The sequence below is a fragment of the Melozone crissalis genome, unplaced genomic scaffold, assembly GCF_028551555.1.
Source record: "Melozone crissalis strain CALT ecotype California unplaced genomic scaffold, PUWL_Pcris_2 ptg000027l_1, whole genome shotgun sequence".
In the NCBI taxonomy this organism is placed as follows: Eukaryota; Metazoa; Chordata; class Aves; order Passeriformes; family Passerellidae; genus Melozone; species Melozone crissalis.
Genome location: NW_026535805.1, coordinates 28,865,199 through 28,886,628, shown reverse-complemented (window position 1 = coordinate 28,886,628; position 21,430 = coordinate 28,865,199). Strand labels below are relative to the sequence as shown.

At 40.1% G+C, this 21,430-nt stretch overlaps 1 protein-coding gene across 1 annotated transcript in view; it reads left to right on the top strand.

Annotated features, from left to right (window-relative positions):
* Positions 1-2,273: 2,273 nt before the first annotated feature.
* The window catches only part of GREM2 (gremlin 2, DAN family BMP antagonist), a 40,825-nt gene continuing 21,668 nt past the window's right edge, over positions 2,274-21,430 (top strand). The window contains exon 1 of the mRNA XM_054279798.1: positions 2,274-2,489. The gene's annotated coding sequence lies outside the window, so the exon portion shown is untranslated. The remainder of the gene's footprint in view (positions 2,490-21,430) is intronic.

Here is a 21,430-nt window from a genome sequence, read left to right as displayed (position 1 = left end):
AAGGAATCCAAACACAGAAAGAAACAAACACGATATTAAAAATAGCTAATGGGAAGTAGCAACTCTGCAAATACAAAATCTTACTAAGTCCCAAGTCATCTATACCAAATAAAGTTCTTGGTCCATACGGAGGAGTATGGCAAATATATTACCTGAAAACTTCTCTAATGAGTTCAGAGCTTTTTCCCCCAAATAACACATAGCGGGATATAAAATTTGCATTAAAATTATAAGACATTATGATTGCAACCTAGTGGCTAGAAGGAAGCCTAAGGGAACAGACTGCTATAATGTTTGCTTCAGCCAATGCTCAGCTGGAGGGCCGGACCCCTTCCTCTGACACAAATACCTGTCTGTTCAGGGAGAAAAACAGGAGGCTGAGAAGAGGCCTTGAAAATGGAGTCTGCATTCTTCCCAGAAAAAAGTCAGAGTGAAGACTTAGGAAACACTGAAAGACAGTGTACACACATATATATGTGTATTTGTATGTGCACGTATGTATGCATCTATGTATAAATATATATATATATATATATATATATATATATAAAATATATATATATATATAAATATGTCAGCCAGTCACTTGGATCAGGAGCATGCAGGGAGAGACATGCCTGTGACGGAGGTGTCAGGAGGGCTGGGGGGTGACAGAAGTGCAGAGGCTGCTGTGTCTCTTGGGCCATGGCTGGAAATGCAGCTTGGTCTCTAAACCAGCAATTTCATTTCTCCAGGGAAAAATAAATCTCAACATGTGAAGGAAAAACATTTAATAAAAAAGAAACAGGATTTTTTAGTTATTCTTGGAGGGTAACTAAAGTTCCAGAGGTGTAGCTTCACTGAATTCACTGAGGGATGTTTCTGCTAATAAAACTTTTAAATTGAGGGATGGACTATACTCCAAGTATGGATATTTCTAAATAGGTCTGGGTTTATATATTTCTCAATATTTCTATTTTTATTTTTCTGACTTTTGCCTGTACAAAATATAAACAAAACCATTCTTAACTAGTTCTGTATGCCCCAAAGAGACAAAATATGCATGTTTTATAGGGAATGAAAAGTAACATACCATTTTGTTGGAAAAATTTAATTAAATACAGAATCAATTAAAAATGTTATGGAGGTCACCATTAAGAAATGTACATTCTGGTGTCATGCAAAGGTATCTCTGCAACTCCATCCTCTGTTTCAAATGCTTCCATCTGCCCAATTTGAATCAATATTGACTTTTAGTGGCATCTGATGTAGCAACAGGCATAGATGCTGCTTAATTCAACAGCATCAGTTAAACGCAGGTCATTGAATTAATTAAGAGTGCATCTGTTATAACTCATCATTTTGTTCTCCCTAATTTTAATAAGCAATTTTGTCAGCATGCTTACTGGAAGTATTACAACATCTTCTTGCACTGAGAAAACCCACAGGACCTATTCATCTGGTTCAACTGTACGTTGTTTAAACAGAGGGTCAAACCAAAGGCTTGCCACTTTGCCCATAAGACAGATCTAAGATTTGCCTTAAGATTACAGCACATCTGCAGGAGGGAGAATGCTTTTCCACAGGTCACTTAAGTCATCCTGAGCAAAAGGGATACCAACAGCAAAGATGCACCAAAGAAGGACAACCACAGCCGCTGAGAGTGAATAACCTGAGACTCAGGACGAGGAGCCATCCTGGTTCTATTTTCTGTGCATGCCGAGATTTGACGTGTAGCTAACCCAGCCGAGGCTAGGAGCCCAAATAGAGTAAGAAAAGCAAACTCAACTCAGGCAAAGAATGCTTTGTCCTACCTCAGATTTAGCCCTCAGGTGATCAAGCACTGCATGCTTTCAATTTTACCAGCTAGGGATATTTTTCTTAAATGTTCACAGAACAAACGTGTCTGAATATTGAGCATGACACAAAATGTCATGAATGCTTAAAGCTGCGGCTCCTTCAGCTCACGGAGGAAGATGCGAAGGGAAGGAGGGTGTTTTGTCAGACCCAGGGTGAGAATGTCCCTACATAAACAAAGGGATTGGACGTCGTCTTGGGGAAGGGGGGGCGTAGCGGGGGAGCGGGAGGGTGTGCGGGGACCGAGCGGAGCCGGCAGTGCCCGCCAGGTTGGGAAGCCGGCGGGAGGAGCGGGGCGGCCGGCGGCGGAGGGGAGGCGGGCGGGAGGAGCGGGCGGGCGGGCAGGCCGGTGTGAGCTGTTTGGCCACCGGAGCCAATCGAAAGCGGGGCCTTGATCCTCTCCTCGGGCAGTGGCTGCGCCGAGCCAGTGCCGCGCTGCCCGCAGCCGTCGGGACCGGCACCACCGCCTCGCTCTCTGCGCGCACCGCCGGCCCCACCGAGCGCCTATGGGCATCTGCAGCCGGCCGGGGCTTCGCACCACCGCCACCGGCAGCAGCGGCACAGGGCGGCGACCGCCACCGCGCTTCATCGCCCCTTGGGATCTATAGCCGGCGGACGGAGCGCGCTGCGGACCCTTCCCCGCCTCCGTGCAGGTATGGGGCGGCCGGGGGACCCTGACCCGGCGCCGCTCCTCTTGCGGCCGGCTCGCTCCCTTCCTCCTCCTCCTCCTCCTTCTTGCCCTGCTACCGCCCCTCCGGGGACAGGCGGCGGGCCCCGCGGGCGCCGTGCGGTGACAGCCCGCAGCCCCGTCCCGTCCCACAGCCCCGCACCGCAGCCCCGTCCCATCCCGTCCCGCACCGCAGCCCCGTCCCGCAGCCCCGTCCCATCCCGTCCCGTCCCGCAGCCCCGCTCCGCCGCCCGGCCCGTCCCGGCTCGGCGCGGGGAGCTCGGCGGGGCCGCGCACGGCTCGGGGCAGCGGCGCGTCCGAGCCCGCGGGGCGCTGGCAGGGGCACGGAGCGAGCGCAGCGAGAGCGGCGCCGGGCTCCGAGCGCCCCGGCAAGGCACCTGGATGGCCAGGTTTGCCAGCGTTTGGGACGTCGTGCGTCGCGTCCCCACGCTCCCCCGCAAAGGAAAAAGAAAGACAAACCAGAAAAAAAAAAAAAAATAGTTCGTGCTTGAAACCTGTGCCCCTTTGTACCTTTCTTTCTTTGCTTTGGGTTAATGATGGTTTGTGATTATGAAACCCCACGAGGGATCAGCTCCAAGAGCGAATAGCATTACTTTAAGTCATGACTTGGAAATATACGTGTGCGTATACAGATACTCGGGTTTTTTTACCTTGAACTTGAGGATTATACAAACTCATGTCTGTCTCACAAGGACCTACTGACTGACTTTCTGCTAAAGTTAAGGAAATATTTGTGCTTCCATAGGTCTTGCAGAATTGGAGGCACAGGTCTTATAAAAAAATTGCAGTGGCATTTGGCTGAACAGCTCTTATTTTTAGCATGCTATTGTGAAAGGGGTTATATAACTTTTGGTGGATTTTTGAGGACAAAATTAACAGCTCATAATAAGTTAAACCTCTTTTTTTTTTGGTTTTTTTTTTTTTTTCCTTCTTCTTCTTCTTCTCTCTGAAAAGGAGAAATTAACAATGAAATCCCAATGAGTAGAGTCAGGTGAACTTCAGCCGAATGATAGAGATTCTCTGAGAAAAAGCCTCAGGTTAGGAATCCCACAGTCCTCTCAACAATCATGAAGCAGCAGGTGCAAGACCAAGCAATGTCAGCTCAGAGCTCCAATTAGGAAGTTGCTTATCAGGCTGCTTCAAGGTTATTTCTTGCTCAACCGGGGTGAAATTAGCAATCACTTCAGAATCTTGTGTTCCCACCCGTGCCAATACAATACAGACGCTGTGTTTCCTTAGGGGATTAGATTGTTTCTTGAACTTCAAAAAGTATGGACAGCCTGAAGTATTTGCTTATAGTGCTTGATGTATTTTGATGCAGATGCTTCACTTGCAAAACTTGGTTCCTGCTTCTCACGCTGGTACTTGCAAAAGTTTAGGAGTAAGATGCTAAGATTTTTAAAAATCGCTTCAAGAAAGTAACTGTGTGGAACAGCAGTGTGCCTACCTTGAGAGCCAGGACATGAGGGTGCTGTGACAGTGTTCACACTGAGCAAATTGACTCTCCCTCACTTTTGTTGCATGGTCCTCATGAACTGCTGTCATCCAAGTGAAGTCCTGAGTTCTTGATTTGTGATCACTGTGCAGCTGAAAAGGGAGGACTGGTTTGTAAAATCTCTGTTCTAGGATGAGCGAGAAACCTCAACAAGTAGGATTTTGCCTCCTCACCTCTCTTGCAGCCCGCTGTGGTAGCAGGGAGTTTCACTCAGTCTTCCATTGCAGTGTGATTAGTAAGTGAAAGATGTGTCAGTGAAAAGCATCAGTAAGACCTCCACAAGAGTGCAACAAAAATAAATGCCGCTAACCCAGGGTTTTGAGCTGATTTGTTTAGCTGAAATGTATTTTCTTTTTTATCTTTTAAATATACTGTGCATGACTTTCAGTGGGGAATATAACAAATGTATGAAAAGTTGAAGAATTTAATTGTGGAGACTTTTGCTTCTTTTCATAGTATCAGGTGAGGGTAAAAATTAATATCTGAAGTACCCACTGAACGGCATCAATAAATTGGAAAATGCTTGGTTTCAGTCACCATTTGTCAATCTTGATGAAACAGCAAATCTCAGAGATCCAGATCATCTTTTGTAATAAGTAATCCTGTTTGAGTTTTGCCTAATAAATCTGGTAACTGGTTTAATTCTAACACTATTGCTAAAATAACATAATAATTCTCACCCAATCATCAGAAACTGGTAAATTCCACTTTGGGATTGGTACAGTGATGTTTACCAATTTCTGATCTAGAGTTAGAATTGTTTCAGTGAGCAGTTCCAAGTTACTGAGTAAGAATTGAGCGGTTCAGGCGACTGTGCAGATTTACTGACATCTGAAGAATATCTTAAAGGGTAGCATAAGAATGTCTTTCCCTCCACACACGGATGCTCCTGGGTATAGGTTGTGCAGTTATAGTGTTGTGGTTCATGACAGGAGTGGGCTTTTGATGCCCATCCTTCAGTTGTTCCACTTACTTCCCACCATCTCCATATAGTTCGTGGTGGGCCAGTTGGATTCCTTTAAGATGAATCTAAACTAAGAGACATGCTGGAGTTGTTTCTGGAAATACAATCCATATGACCCTATCCAGCTGGGAGTAAAACTCTATAAAATACATACAGTGTCTTCTGTGCCTAAATGTTTTGCTGTGCCTGTCAGTTGCTGTTGGGCTGTGCTAGCTGCTACAGTAGACCTGGTCCATTTGCAGCATGCTGTTCCTGAGACACCACACATTCTGAGGGCCATACTAGCCATCTTTCCCAGGGGTGTGGGCTGTAGTCCCTGCTTCTTGCACCATTGCTCACATACCTGTTACCAAAAAACACCTGGATGAGCTGGACAGCACAGCCCTGCGACCAGCCAGGGCTGTCCTGCTGAGATATCTTCAGTTCAAAATAAAGATGGCCAATTTTGGTTTGTTTTTTTTTTTCCTAGTCTGGCATGTGGTAGGAGGCTAGCTTTTGAGTGGGAACTTTGGATAGTGTAGCCTTGTGCTTGTCTGCTGGGTGTTGCATTTAGGAAAGGACAGCTGATGCTCCTTCATGGTCGTTTGCCTGTCCCTGGCCATAGCCCTTCTGCGTATTCTTCTGTTTGTATTCTTTGTTGTATTTGGGAGTGGTGAGAAATGTTGGCTTGAGACTTTAAAGCTGTCATTTAGAAATGCTTCACTGTGTTCCCTTGGCACAGCATTGTGGCTGACTGCATCTCCCGCAGGGCACCAGAAGAATTGCTTGGGAGGAAATCTCACCTGTGGGGGTAGTTCCTGGATTCCAGCACATGATGAGAATCATGCCCTGATCCTGGAGTCTAGTTGCCTCAAGCAGGGGGAGAATGTTTAAGGGGAGATATTCAGAAACATCCACTTAAAACTTCAAGCTTCATTAAAACATGTTAAACCTTTTTTTTCTGCAGTTTTCACTGTAAAGGGAAAAAAGTTTCCATTTTCTGTTTCTTGGTGATTTGGCTGGTTTCTTAGAGTTTCATGTTTTTATTTGGTTTGCTTCTTTGGGGAAAATGATGTTAAATTGAAAAATTATTCTGTTAATTATAAACAGTTATCTCTTTTATGAAAGCATTTCTTACTTTAAAATATATTATTGGAGCAATCAGGGATCAGGTCCTTCTTTCATGTAGAAATGGAAGATCGTTGTCATTGCTGCAAAAAGTGGCTTTCTTACCAGCTCTTCAGATTTACATGCATTTCCATTGGATTATAATGGAAATGGTAGGATTGCATGTGTAGAGCATGCTTGATACAAATATTCTTCTTGTCCTGGATCACTGGGACTGCTCCAAGACAGCATTCCGATTGCAGAAAATGTTGTGCTATATAGAACAATAAGAAGTGAAAAAGAAGAGAGGATTTCCTACTCCCATGACTGTATTTCTGTTGCTAGAAGCTGTCTACTCCAAGTCTTATTTCAGTGCATAGCTTCTCTGTGGGATGATGTATAGATTTTAACGTGAGTTGTGTAGATGATGGTATGGCACTTGAAACCATGGTATTTCTTCTTCTCAATGCATTAAGGTTTTTATTATCAATTTTAAGAAGATTTTTGAAGCCTGTTTCAGAAGGGGAAGCAGACCATAAAAATCTGTCTCGCTCCAGGACATTAAAACAGAAGGCAATCCATCTTTCAATATCTGGTATGATACAATCATGGCAACTTCAGTTGTAACCTGTCTTTCTCAAAAAGTCATCTTACAGCACCTGCTTCTAACATTTTTTTTTCTTCTGTGCTTAACCATATTTATCTGTGACATTTGGAATATTTTGTTCTTTGTTGCGGTTCAGATAATATCTCAAAGAGATATAATGGTGCATATAGAGTTATTTTAGATTAGTCATAAAAGTTAGGGGGATTTGCTAAGGTCAGTTTTCCATGTAGACCATGCTGCCATATAGAATTGGTTATACTGTAAACGTGAGTTGTATATAGAAATATGCATGCTACTGTCTTTATTACAAGATTTTTGGAGAAAGAAAAAGGGTGAATTTATCTCTCATTCCCAGCAATTTTAAAGTTATTGTTGCTTGGGAAGTGAGTATTTGGAGAAACCATAATTTGCAATGAAACTTGAGGAAATTAAAATTGTGATCTATTCAAGTAGAGAAAGACTCATAAAAAATTTTGTTTCTGTCTATTTTGTGCTAAGGATGTGGGAGAAGTAAAGTACACTGTGAAAGGAAAATGTATTATTTACCCTCCAAATTTCATTTTGGAACCAGTTTTTATTGAGTGTGATGGGCAGTGCACAAATACAGTGTCAGACTGTGGATTTAACACAATAAATCTTGAAAATTTCCTGAATTTTTAACATCTCTTAAAACTTGGAAACAACACTTGTACAGCTCATGCAGAACGCCTTGTTGACCTTGTGTTGTACAAACACTTTCTGGAGCTGGAAAACTCTGTTGGGCTGGTCTAGATGAGAATTATTTGCCCGTCTCCGTTTACATGCAGTGTTGTTGTGGATTCCAGCCATGTCTCATCTATCCTATTACCCTACTTAAGTGCTGTTATGATAATGCTCAAATAGACTGATATTATACAGTAGTGCTAACAAAAAAACAAACAGCATTGTAAAAATTGTCCATCGCCATTTCTGGCATGGAAGGGCAGGTTTTTTCCCTGGTGCAAATCTCAGACCTAATCTCATTTCCAGTGAGGCCAAAACACTAGCATGGCTCGGAGTTAAGTGAGATCCTGCCCATAAATCTGGCCAGTCTCCATTGAGATAACATCTGGAAAGCTGTCATTTAAAAATATGTGGGAGAGCTTGGGGTAGGGGTGTAAATAGTGGGTCAGAGCTTCTATCCAAAAGGAAAGCATCCAAAAGGAAGCTCTCAGACATCAGACATCCTTGCTCTAGGCATGTTCTTTGTTATGATCCATCTATCGTTTGTCCGTTCCTGTTCTGTCAACATAATTTGGAGCTCAGTGTCCTTTGTGAGGAACAAGATGAGACTGACAGGCAAAGAAGATGGGAATATGTGAACATGTTGCATGACTTAATGGATGCATCCAGTAAAGTCTGCTAATAAAGAGAGAGATGGCTATCTCTTGTATTTTGATTTAAATTGTTCTCTGGCTGATACCTTTCAGATTACTACACACAATGGATTTATACTTAGCATGTTTGTTGACTTTTGTCTATATTCTTCATTAATGATGTCCATGGAAACTTTGTCTGATTCTTTAGTGAGAACAGCTTTTGCTGGGATAGTCTGAAGAGTGACTACTTACAAACTGAAACAAAGTCTAAGCATCTTGGATTCCGTGTAGGCAGGGGAAGATTGTTCATCTGTCTCTTAAATTCTTCCATTCTTTACTGAAGCTGAGCCTTTGTTAAAGTCATGGCTCACAATGTGTGGCTTCTTAAATGGTAGCTGAAGATTCAAATGCCACAGAAACTGATTATGGGGAATATTTATTGTTTTGTTCAAAAATCACAGAAGATATGTGAAAATAGCACCATTGTGTTTAATTTTTGATATATGTAGTGACTGTCTCTGTAGAAACCCTGAAGCAAACAAGACAAATGCACACAACTGGAAATTGAGCTAATATATGTTACCTGAAACTGTCTTGCTTTAGGGTTCCCAAAGTCCCTTCAGTCACTTACATAAAGTTATTCAACAACTCAGCCTAGATTTTTGGGGTTTTTTGAACTGTAAGACAAATCCCACCTTTGTCTACTGTACATTCCTCTCACACGAAAAGAGGCTTTAAATACAAACTGTACCATAATAGATCCCATTTTGTTTTCTTTATCTAATTTTTTAAGTTGTCTGCACTTGGTGTTCTTTCTTCTTGAAGGAGCATTGCAAAAGCTCCTTCACAAAGTAAAGTCTCCTATTTTCTGAATTCTAAATCCAAAATTCCTGTTGCTTTTTTCCTTCAATTCAGGTAGGCTGCTTCCAACTAGAAAGATATTTTTCTGTTGGTGTTTCAATAGCTGACTTTAAAAATATGATACATGCAAACACTATTTTGAGTACCTATCAGAATTTGCCAATCTTCTCCTTATAAAAATAGCCATGTTTTTTTTCAGTCCAAAAATATAATATTTTGTGAAACTTGTTTCTTTGGAAACAAGTTTATTGTGTTATTCCAAGTTGAGCCTAATTATTTTCTGGACATCTCTAAGGTTTCTTTAAAAGAAGCATATGATATTACAGGAAGAATGTTCCTCTTGTTTGCCAGAGAGCTGTACTATGTTTACTATAATAAGATTAAAGGAAATTTGAAAGTCAACGCTAGCTCAGTGGGAAACTGATAAACACACGTTGTACTTGCAGGAACACTCTGCCCAGTAGTATTAGGAAATTTATCACTATTTATTTAGCAGCTCAGACTCTCTCTGACAAACAGATTTGGTGTCCATTTAAAAGTACACCAGATGCTAAAAAAACTTCTACTAACATTATGGATGTGATTTGTGGAATCTGAGCTGTTATCCTGGCATAGACATGTCGTGTGGTTTAGGATTGGGAATCTCATAGCACAGTCTCTCAAAATAAGGAGTCTGGATCTTATGGATCCCGTTGCTTTCCAAAGACTGTGGTTTCATTCCTGGCACTTCTGGTGAGGTCAGCTATTACAGCCACAGTCATAAACAGCAATTTTCAGAATTTGAGCAAGCTAGACAAGGGTGTAGCTCCTTGGAAAAGTTATTCTGGAAGAGGTAAAACCGGCAATATCTCTGTGTCCATATCTGGCACTGGCAGTTTTTACTCTTGAGAAGCAATGGCTGTCCAGTCTCATATTTGCTCATTGTGCCTGGGCCAGCGTTTCAACTAGAGAGTGAAATCTGGAGAAAGAAAAGGCCACAGGGATGACTTTTCATTCCTAAGTTCAAGTTGAGGTCATTTTTACGTGGTCACAAATGCTGCTTACACATCAGTAAAATAGAATGAAGAAATTTTGCTATGAAATGCATGCAGGAAGTCTTATTAGAAATTCTGTGAGTAGAGGGGAATGTGTAATCACACGGTGATACGTAAGCTACTATTGTAAATGTCTTCACCACCTCCAAAATAGCAGATCTCTTGCTAAAGTGAGCAGATACTCACTGTGTGCTTCTGAGCACCACAAAAGGCCAATGGATTATTCCCACCATGTGTTGGTAATTAGTTGGAACTGCAGGATGAAAGTCACGATTGGTTATAGAAGCTACTGTGGTTATCTGTTCATGCTGTGTACGGTAATACATTTATTTGATAAACAGGTGATTAGGGAAATTAGTTAATTTCCACACTTCTCTCAACCACGAAATTTCTTAGAAACAAGCCTAAAAAGCAAAGATCACTCTTTATGTGAAATTTATGGATTTGTATGCTACTCATGAAGTCACCCCAAAATATTCATTCCTTTTCCTGGTGATGTAAGATGTAAATGTGAGCTCCTAACCTGCTTCAGATATTAAAGCCTGATGTAATTTGTTCAAGCTGTGGAGGAATAATTTCATTCTCTTGTGTTCCTCTCCCCACCCCCCACCCTTAAATGTTCTTTAAAGGTCTGTGGAATCAGTGGAGATGACCTGAGTTATCATTTCATTAAGGGTCATGCCTTTCCATTATAGCCACGTACAGTCCAGCACGTTGTGGAGTCTTTGAGACTTCCAGGAACCATGAGAATTTTTATTCTGCCTTCAGGTGATCCGTTCAGGTAGTAGAACTGCAAATGCATGGGTACACAGCCCATACCAAAGGTTTCCTGTCTCAAAGGAGACTGTTGTGTGTGCAACTCTGCTGGCCACTATTCCAGGAGTGAGTTCTTCTGCAGGTCTGTCCTTGGCAAATTCACCTGCAAAGTGAAGAAATCTCTGGCTTTGTCATTAGGTAAACCAGAGTGTTGCCTGTTTTGGTGTTTCTGCTTAGCTTTGTCCCCATAGATAGCCAGACTGCAGTCAGAGTGCTTGCAGGGTGCCCTGTTTTATACAAATTGTATAAAATTGATGAACGGCACACTGCCAGTTCCTCTCCCCGCTCGGACGCCAGCTTCGTTTACTCATATAAATAACTGGATAGCAGTCAAACACGATTGACTTTAGCTGTTACTTTATCTGAATGTGTAAGATGCAGAGAGTTGGAGATGCTAATGCCATGCTTGTTGTTTGGGTTTTCTTCTTCCACACTGAAATTTAGATGTGTTTTTTAAGACCGTTGAAAGTTATTGGTCATTCATTTGGTTTAGATTTATTGACACTGTTTATAAAACTACCCCAAATTAATTGTTTTTCCTGTTAAATTAGGATCTGCATGGTTGGGTTTGTATTCATTAAAGGGAGGCTTATTTTCTGTTATAAAAGTGAACTGCAATTTAAGATTTTTTGGTTATGAAGTGCTCCAAATTAGATTTTTCAGAATCAGAAAAGGCCTTGATGCTGTGAAAGTGCTGCTTGGCAATAACTAAAACTTCCTGTGTTATCAATACTGTCATATCCAAAAGATGTATACCAGCTACTGTCAGGAAAATTAACTCTCTTAACTCTCCCTGACAAAAGTATCACGAAGTATTAATGGTCCAGAGAGAGTTCATGTTTTGTTCCTCTGCCTACAGCTATGCCCATGTGACATCACTTTAGCTAGGCATAGGTCTAAACGTTTAAACTGAAAGGGTTATCCTGCCCTTGTCTCTGCTTCTGGCTGTTAGGCTGTGTCTTAATTCCATTCCAGCCTTTCTTCGTGCCCTCTGGCATGTCTGAAATGGTATGCAATCAATACATATGGGAAACTGGCTCAGAAACTGTGCTGTAAATGTTGACATAAGTGTTCAAAGCACTGTATATCTCCTAACTAATGAGGCTGGTAGGTGCAGACTCCTTGCATGATGTCTTGAAAACCCTGTTAATACCAAGTGGCCCTAGTGGTCTAGATATATGAGTTTAGTTGCCAAGTGTGGAAAATCTTTAGATAAGATTGTTATTTAAGAGACAGCCTGGAGACCAGAATTCCCAAATCTTCTGAAGTGACGTGGCCTAATGGGAGTGGTGAGACCCAGGAACAGCTTGCTGAGGGAAGATGTGTGTGTCTGCAAATGTTCAAGACCAGGCTGGATGGGGCTTTGAGCAACTGGGTCTAGGGGAATTTGTCATTGCCCATGGCAGGGGGATTGGACTAGCAGGTCTTTAAATTTTCCTTTTAACCCAAACCATTATATGATTTTATAATGCTGTCATTGTTTGAACAGAACCTTATGATTCACTTTATGAACTGTAAAAATAGTCATTGAGCACTTTAAAAAAACTGTGAAAGGCTAACATATTTCTCTTATTAACTGCTATTGTGTTGTGATACATGTGCGTGCCAGCAAATATGAGTAGTGTCTAAAAGAGGTAGCTCCGACTTTATGTGTAGGTACAAAAAAATGAAATGTTTTGTTTTTCTACAAAGCCTATAAGGATATGAATTCTAATGCAGATTTGCACGCACTGGATTAAATTCCTTGCACAGAGAAGGAGAACAATGTGTTACTTCAAGATAATGTGAATATTCTTTTATACTTAAAAAACCTAACACTTTTACCCATGCCTTCTATACAGTGAGAATTTCACCCCAGCGTGTATTGCTATGCTACCTTCATTATTTAGTGTTTATAACCTGGGACATCCAAAGTTTTTATGTATGTTTTGCACAAGGCCATCCATAGCTGTAAAAAAATTTAACTGTAGTGAAAGAAAGAGACAACAATTGCTAATTGCCCTTGCACTTTTCTTTTTTGAAGCAGCATATCTAAACCCAAGTACTATAAAGCAGGGAAGAGAGGATTTGCTTCTGATGAGTTGAATTATTCCATACATACATTGTTTATGGACATTTCAGTTATACCTTTTAGTCTGTGTGATTTTCCTGGTAGTTGTGAGTCAACATAATATTTAAATGGAAACTTTCAAAACAGCTTTGTTCCTACCTAGGTTTTATGATAAAACTTGTATCTTGGAATTCTGAAATTATTCAATCAGCTTTTCCTGACTTGCATATGTTGTAAAGGTCAGAATTGATTTCAAATTTGAGTTAAACTAGCTCAGGTGCTTTGAGACATGGAGTTAACCTACTAAAGATTATGTTCAGTAAAGGGTTGACATTAACACTTCTGAACTTCATTCTTTAAGAGTCACCTTATTTATAGCAAGATAAATGCACTTTCAGCTCTTGCTCAGAGTGGCAAAAGCATTCTTTGGGTAGCCTAAGTAATCTAAAATATATCTTATCTGGGAAACCTCAAAGGATCTATTTATTCAAGAAGCTAGGAAAATTTAAGGGATGTATACTTACAGCCTGGATTTCAGAATATACAACTGCTGCTTGCACATTTTAAGAGAACTGTTAATTTCTTTTAATTAAATAGAATGTTTTAAACTCATAAGCTATGCTTTCACAGAGTTTATAGGAAAGATATCTTGCCATGCTAGAAATTTATATAAGAACTTGAAAAGTACATTCAAGAAGAAAATCCAAACAGATTAATGCTTTTATGTTAGTGAAAAAAAAAAGAAAAATGCAAATAGTGACAGAAATGAAAAGTGAGTTCAACTTTTCAGTGGTCTGAAGTTAACTTCCAGACTGTTTATGGCTTCACAGTGTGTGTGGGTTCAACAAGTGTTTTGGGCTTTTTAAAGCAGCTTTAGGGGTTTTTTTGTTCATTGCAAGCTATTCTGCACACACATTCACTGTTTTTTAAAGTATTTTTACATGGCAATTTAACATGATTCCTAAGAAATACTTGCAAGATGCATCTTTAAGTAAGATATCTGGCTGTAAGCTGTCTCTTAGGGTACAATCTTTTTCTAGGAGTGTATACATACAGCTTGCTGTTTTTAAGACTTTTCATGAGAAGTCAAGTGGAATTTATTACTTCATAGACTTCCTTGGTTAGCCTATGTGAGGGAACTCATGTCTAACCACTGGTAGATTTTTATGTTGAGTAACCTTTACAAGTATTCATTGCATGTTAACTCTTGACAGATAAAATTACTTACTCACTATTGACTTATCTTTGAAGGATGATTTACTTTGTCACTACTGAGTCATCTCCATGCTATGTTGGGACAGCAGTCTCTCTCCAGACCATCTTGTGGCATGCAGCTATTGCCCTGATGCAGAGTTGCTAGAGGTCTGCGGGAGGAATGTGCAGGAGAAAAGGGAGAAAGACAAATGCTGAATCTGTGCTGAGGACAGCAATCACTGGTGTCTGCAAGAAGCAGAGTTTCACATTGTAGATCTTGCTTGCTCCTGTTCGCAGGGCAGCTCTGCAGGGCATAGTAGGGGAGTGGGGAGTGGGGAGATGAAGGCTAAGTATTTAGCCATTTTCTCTTTCTCTCTTTCTGTTCATGAGATTGTGTTATTTTGCTACACTAATAAAATCCAGAATCCAGAATTGCTGTGACATTGCTCCTCTGTCTCGGTCACCTTCTCATATCAGCTTACCCTTCAGTTAAAATATACCTGTTCACCCAACCTTGCATATGCATATGACTTACAATAAATCCTCAATTCATTTATAAGTTAATGAAAGGAACATTTTTCTTTCATTCTGGAGATTTCAACACAATCTCTGAGTAATTTAAAAAGAACTTAAGAATAATCTACATGTATCTGACCCCAGTGTCACTGCTTACTTATGTGGTGGGTAAAAGTAGTCTTTGCCTTCTTTCTTCTCACCTATTTTCACTATACAGAAGACTGGCCTGTTAGGAAAATCAAAGGAGCTCTACAAATAACAATGCTTAGAGTGCTAGTTTGTGAACAGGAAGCCCCAAATGTTTTGTTGGGTAACTTACTTACCTTAAACCTTTTTATTAACAGTACTGAAGTTTTCTTCTGCCTAAAATTACAAAGGCTAAGAATTTTACATGCTCCTTGGTCAGTATGTGGAGCTGTGAAGATATATTAGCCAGACAGTCTTAATTTATTAAATCTTGTAGAGAAGCAGGAGACTAATAGCTAAGGTAAACTGTTTTGTGGTGACCTGCCTCGGTGGCTTCCAAACAAAATGAACTGTAGACTGAACTGCACAGTATTATGGAAGTGCAAGGCATAGTTTTCCAAAGCACCTATTTTTGAATGGGAAACTGAGCAACCAAAATAATTCAGTAGAGGTATCCTTCTCAAGACTCCTAAGGATTATTGAAGAACACAAAAATTAGATGTCCAGTATCCGGAATTCCAGAGGTAGGGCAGACACCTGTAGCCTTTGTGCTGCCAATAGGGACTCTGAGGGATTAAAGTGTACATGTTAGTGTGTCAAAGTGGGAAATTATTAAACTTCAAATAATGCTGAAGAAAGTAGTGTTTACAGAGCCCTACATTTCAAAAGTGGAGGCTTCTGCAGAAGTGTTTGGAAAAAAAGGGAGGAAGAATGAGAAATGCTGCAAGGTTCTGCTTAATGCTCCCATTTTTGGATGTATCTGCTGAGATTTTCAGTCTGCCTGGAAAAAGGTGCAACTGCAGGCTGGAGAGGATCACTATGAGGGTTGAATGCATAGGTTAAATTACACTCTGGAACTAAAGGTGACAAGATCCTTGGAGCTATAAGATGAAATTAGATCCGAAGTACAGCTAGACACATATTACACCCTCCCCTCTACTGTTTAGCCCTCACATAAGGAATGGCCCCTGCTGCCAGTAGCCAGAATGTCACAGTTCAGAGCTGGTGAGCCTTTCAGGGGCTGTGGGATTTCCCAGATGCTGTTAAGGATCACTGAACATGACTTTACTTCAAGGTGAGGAAGTCCCATACAACAACCAATTTTTCAGGTCCAAAGTTCAGATGGGAGCTGTGCACGCACAGGAATACAGATACTGAATTCTTCACTGATACTGTATTAGCCTTGCACGAGAAGAGATTAGGATCAGCCTTTCTTTGCTGAAATGATTTGCCTGGTACCGCCAACTGGCAGTAAGTAGGTCCTTCCAGCCAGGAAACTACCAAACAAGACATTTGTGTTATGAAGCCAACAAGTAATGCAAAAACATTGTGGGAAAATTACCATTAGCCTCAGAAAAACAGTTATGTGTCACCATTGCTGAAACTGAACCTCATGACTTCAGATGATCTGATATCTCTGGTTTGTTCAGCTGGTCTGGTATCTCTAAAGTGAACCTTAACTGAGTCTTAATTTGGTTCAAACCAGGAGTGTAAATCAATGGAGTATGGAGTGATTCCTATTACATTTATATATTTATTGCTTTAGAAATGCATGGCACTTGTACCACAAAATACTCCTCATTTCTTTACATTTTCTCCCAGAAAAATTTGTATTACAGCTTTTTCTCCTTCTTCACTTACTTCAGTGTTTTACCCACAGTGGTCTTCTATTAAGTTCTTACTAGATCCCTATACCTAAGGTGATGGAAAGATAAAATGTTAGTAGATAGTTATCTTTTGTGTTGGTACTAAATTATTGTGGGCTCAAATGTCTTTGAAAGGCATTTAATGGGAGACTGAACCATTCTCACATGTCCCAAGTGAGCCTGCCAGGCAGCTTCACTAACTTGCATAAGAAAGAAAAATCAGAAAGCAGAAAGTTTGGGTTGCCTCTGGCTGGCAGGATTTCATTGGACTGGATGTCTTTAGAAAAGAGGGAACTTGTCGAGGCACTTCTGGGGGATCCCATTATAGCCATGTTTTATGGGACCTCTTGAAATACTGGTCGTTTTGTAAAGCCAAGGGCTTCTCTAACCTAGATTAGGATTTGCTAGGCTAGATATATTTGCCATTTCACACGAGGCAGAAAACATTCATCTTCAGAGTTTTCTCTTCCCTTGTCCGTTTTTTTTCTCTTCATAGCTAGATGAAAAATAATTAAAAGTATAATATGATTTTAAATGTAAAAAATCACTAAAGAAGCAGCATGGTATTAAGTGCAAATGAAAAATAATTTGTAGTAGAATTTCAAGATATTCTAAGAACATAAATGTTGTTAATATGTTGTTTTAAATTACTTCCTGGTAAACTTTTTTTGTGTCATATTTATTCTTTTTTTCCCCCTATCTTTCAGCTGTCATAACTAATCTGTAAGCATTTGCTGGCTACTTCAAACTGATCAAGTATTTTAATGCAGTACATTTTTGTGCTGCCTGAAATGTGTCAAATATCAGCAAGTCTACCTGAAGACAGATCATAGCCTGATCTAAATGACTATATATTTTAAACCTCAAGGATTTTGTACTGGTATTTCCACAGAGTAAAATTATTGTGTCTCTATTGTGTCTCTATTGAACTAAAATATTTTTTTTCCATTCACTTCAATGAAGTCAGTATTTGTCAAATAAAGTCTCTGAAATATTTTTAAATACATATTTGCAGAGAATCCACCCATCTGCCATGTTTTCTTTTCCTGGGCTTACTGAACACAGTGGGCAGGCGTGGAACTTTTTGTTGTTAGAAGCACTGCCAGTATTGCCTAGTGCATGAAGCCTTGCAGGGTGTTCTCATCCTCTGCTGCACTGATCTGTTTAAGGATTCTGTCTTGTAATAAACTTCCCTTTGTTTCAATCTTGCAGTAATTCCTTGGCAAAGAGTGATGGATTTACTTTTTATTAGACCATGAACATATGTATATCCACTTGATTCTAGCTTTGCATTGGTTTACAAGTGAGTATACATGTAGCATTGGTTTAAAAAGCATAGCAACTGGCTTCCCTCAGAAATAGCAGTATATTTGCTACTAAATAACAGTACATAATAAGAATGCAGTAGTAAAGAAATAGCTAATATGGTTTGTAGGTTGCTTTTAGTGAATGACTCTTTCCTGGCTTTTAAAAAACCACACACTGCAATGTCACCTCACCTGTTCATAGTAATCAGAAATATTAGACTATATCTAGGTAAGGAAGCAGTTCCTCATAGGGAAAATGCCAAGGAGAAGCCCTTACTCTCTGTATTAATTTTAGAGAACTACCAACAATAAGTAGATCTTATTTCAAAACTTATATCAGTGTTGGAAGGATAAAGAAGGCAGATGGGAAACTTGAATTCTGTTCCAGTGTGTGTTCAGTTTCTGTTTGAGGGCAATTTCATTATCTTATTTGTCGTGCTCTGTGGGAAAGGGAGTGTTGGACGGTGGGTACAGCTTCACAGAGCTCTGCTGTGCTTGTAGGACAAATACCATAGCTTTATGATAACAGCTGTTGACAAACTATTCCACACCTGTTAATTACAGGTATTACAAATAGAGAGGAATTTGGGTGTTTGCTGTCATGAGGACATTACAGATGTTTTCTTCTGTGCAAACCTCTGCAGTTGGCCTCAGATCTTTGAGGACGTGGTTGTTTGTCAGCCTGTTCTGTCATCCTGAGACCTCTGGGTAAGAAGCCACTCAGCTGTCCCATTCAGTTTTTGGTTGTGGAATTTGGCAGCTCCATCAGCAGTGTCGCATCAGCAGTGCCATTGCCAGCCTTCTAGTTCAGTGCATCTGTCACTGCATCTGAAGGGACCGTGGGGAAAAACTCTGCATGGAACAATATTTCCATCTTCTCATCTAACCATCCTGGCTAATTAAACAGTTTTGACTCCTCTGTCTTGAAATTGGTCTTCAAAGATGGTTTAAAACTGTGCCCAAATTAGCCTTATGTAGAAAAATGTCTCTATGTGTTATATCATATTTAAATATGTTTTAGGAAACCTGATTTATTTTCTAATGATTTATAACTTACATTCATTTTCTTCAGAAATAGACAAGGCAATGTTTCCTCTGAATAACTGAAATTTTGGAAAAGCCAAGGCATTCTTCAAAATCTTGAATCTTGACCTCCTTTGCCAACAGAGGAGCATTGCACAAAAGTTACGTATTCTGCCTGCAGCAAAAGAAGTCAAACTGAGTCTTTAATTCTGAAACCATCTGATCATATCTGCATTGTAGGCCTGGTAGGTTCACATTTAGCAGATTGCAGTGTGTTAAACATCAGGCTGGCTTTGAGTAGTGGTTTGGTGACTCTGTAGCAAAAAGAATGGTGATTTATTTCTGTGATAGCACAAAACGAAAAAGCCTAGGAGGATGAGAAGAGAGATGACAAAACTAGGCAAAAAAACCTGTACAAGCTATTAAAAAGGGTCCTTTGGCAGATAATAATTATTCTATGTTATATATGTATGTATATCTATTTACTTAAAAGGGAATTAAAAGAATTTTGGGAAGTTGTCTGGCTCTTCTGCTTATTAGGATCCATTTAATCTAATGTAATCCATGGCAAATGTGATTTTGTTTTTTTCCTTTTTCATCACATTTTCCTTAATAATCCTGATGACGAGTCTACAAACTTAGGTAAATCAATTCCAATGCCTCACTCTCTGTATCATGGTGCTTCCTAATAGGAATATTGCCTGAAATCTTATCTGCTAACATTACTACATTCAAATCTATGAAGACTAAAACCATAATTTCATTCTTTGCTATTGCCCATTATGCATTTAAAAGCTATTAACATCACTCCTCTGGACTTTGCTTCTTTGTATTAAAGAGCACTGATTCCTGCAATCTTGCCACATTGAGTTGGTTTCTGTGTGTATAAATGCTCTTGTCTTTCTTCCTTGCCTCCCCTTGGGAAGACTGCATGGCTTTCCTGAGGCATGGTGCCCAGAATTAGTTCATAATTTACTACTTTCCATTCTGTGTTTGTGCACCCATGTTTTCGGGGCGAAAAATACTCTTGATTTGTCCTTAACATCTTCAGTGTACCATCAGCGAAGGGTGGTGGCCACACATCTAAGTTTAGCATATAAATTGGATCAGCTTCTGTTTTTGAATTTTTGTTTTAAATTCCAGGTGCAGAGGAGTTTCTTGTCTAGTGTGGAATGTGTTGGGACTGATGTATTACTGTGATGACCACTGTGAGAGGCACCAGTGCACAACAGAAAACTGAGGGACTGTATGGAAGCTGATTTAACAAAAAGCTGTCAGTGAAGTACAGAGCCTTTTAGAAGAATAAACATTGCTTCACAATTGATTAAAAATAAGAGCTATACATTTAAGGTGGCAGGCACCTTTCCCTGTTTAAATGCCATCTGGTCCAAACTTCAAACTTATTCAACTGCTGTACAATTTCCATCTCTTAGTTCTAATTACAAGTGGGTAGAGGGTGTGTTCCCTGCTGCTTATGACTTGCTGGTGTGCAGGATACATTACCTCACTTTTCTTCTAAGGTCTGGTAACTTTAACAGGCTTTTAGGCCTGAATGCAGGAAGCTAGTTAAGTGTTTGCTTAACTTCTACAGTGTTAGTTTAATGCTGCCCTGTCTTAATCAGAGTCCTAATTACTAAAATGCTCCCATACCTGCATGAGAGTTAGTCCTATCTGTTGACTATTAATTATATTACATTTATTCTTGCATAAAAGCGGCTGTAGTTAAATGGAAAGCCTTAGCCCACGTGGTTCTCAGAATCACCCAGGCTTTTGGAGAATGAAGGTGCCTTTGTACAGTATCAAGGGAGAAACTTAATAAACAGGTTCTGTGCATGAGGCATGTTCCCTTTGGCTGGTGATTGTGGTGTCTGTATGGTGGCAGACGTACAAGCTGGTGCTCTTTGGCACTGAAGCCATCACCTGAGAAACAGTCTGGGGCCAAACCAACAGACTGCTTCAGCCTTCTGCTGAATGAATGCTCCTGAATGTTTGCCTTGTGTTTTTCTTCTTCAGGTGTTAGCAGCATCACTCCATCTCTTGCCATGTCATGTCAAAGCACAACTTATGCTTTTGCCTGAGGAGGGTAAAAATCCGTATGAGTTCAATAGCAGAACAAGTGACCAACTCTTTTTACAGCTCTAGGGCTCTGTTCTGAAAGGAAGGTTGGAAAAATATTTGCATTCAAAATGTATTAGAACTTCTGACAGATTATTTTATTTTCAAAAAAAAAAGTTTGGCTCTGTCTCATGAGTACTCTGGCAAATCTGTTACCTGGAAAGAGAATGTAAAAGTGCTTCCTCCAGCTTTTTTTGCCAAATCACACTGCTTGTTTGTTTGTCCTTAATTTGGTTTTATTTAATTTTGCATTGCACTAATTGCACGGGCATATGTAGCATCTTCACATGAAAAAAGAGGGATTCTGTCACCATCTTCCAAGTTAGATTCTGGATCAGGCGTGGAGAATCCAGCAAAGGTAGATGTTAGGAGAGGTAGGATGATATTGATAATGGAGAAAGAGTGAAGCAGAAGGCGTCAGTGTTTCATATATCATATAGATAATTTTTTTGCAGTGTAACCCGTGGTTTTGTTTAATCACTTAAAACCCTGATGTTTTGGCAGTAGAAACCTTTGCACTTTAAAGGCAAGACACTCCAAAGTCAGACAGAAGGATGGAGAAGTAAGAGTACATTTTCATGTTTCTTTTTCCATGTTTAATATTTAGTTTTGCACTACAGTTGCAGAGCATATTTTCAAGATAAGATACAAGATCCTCTTTTAAAGTAC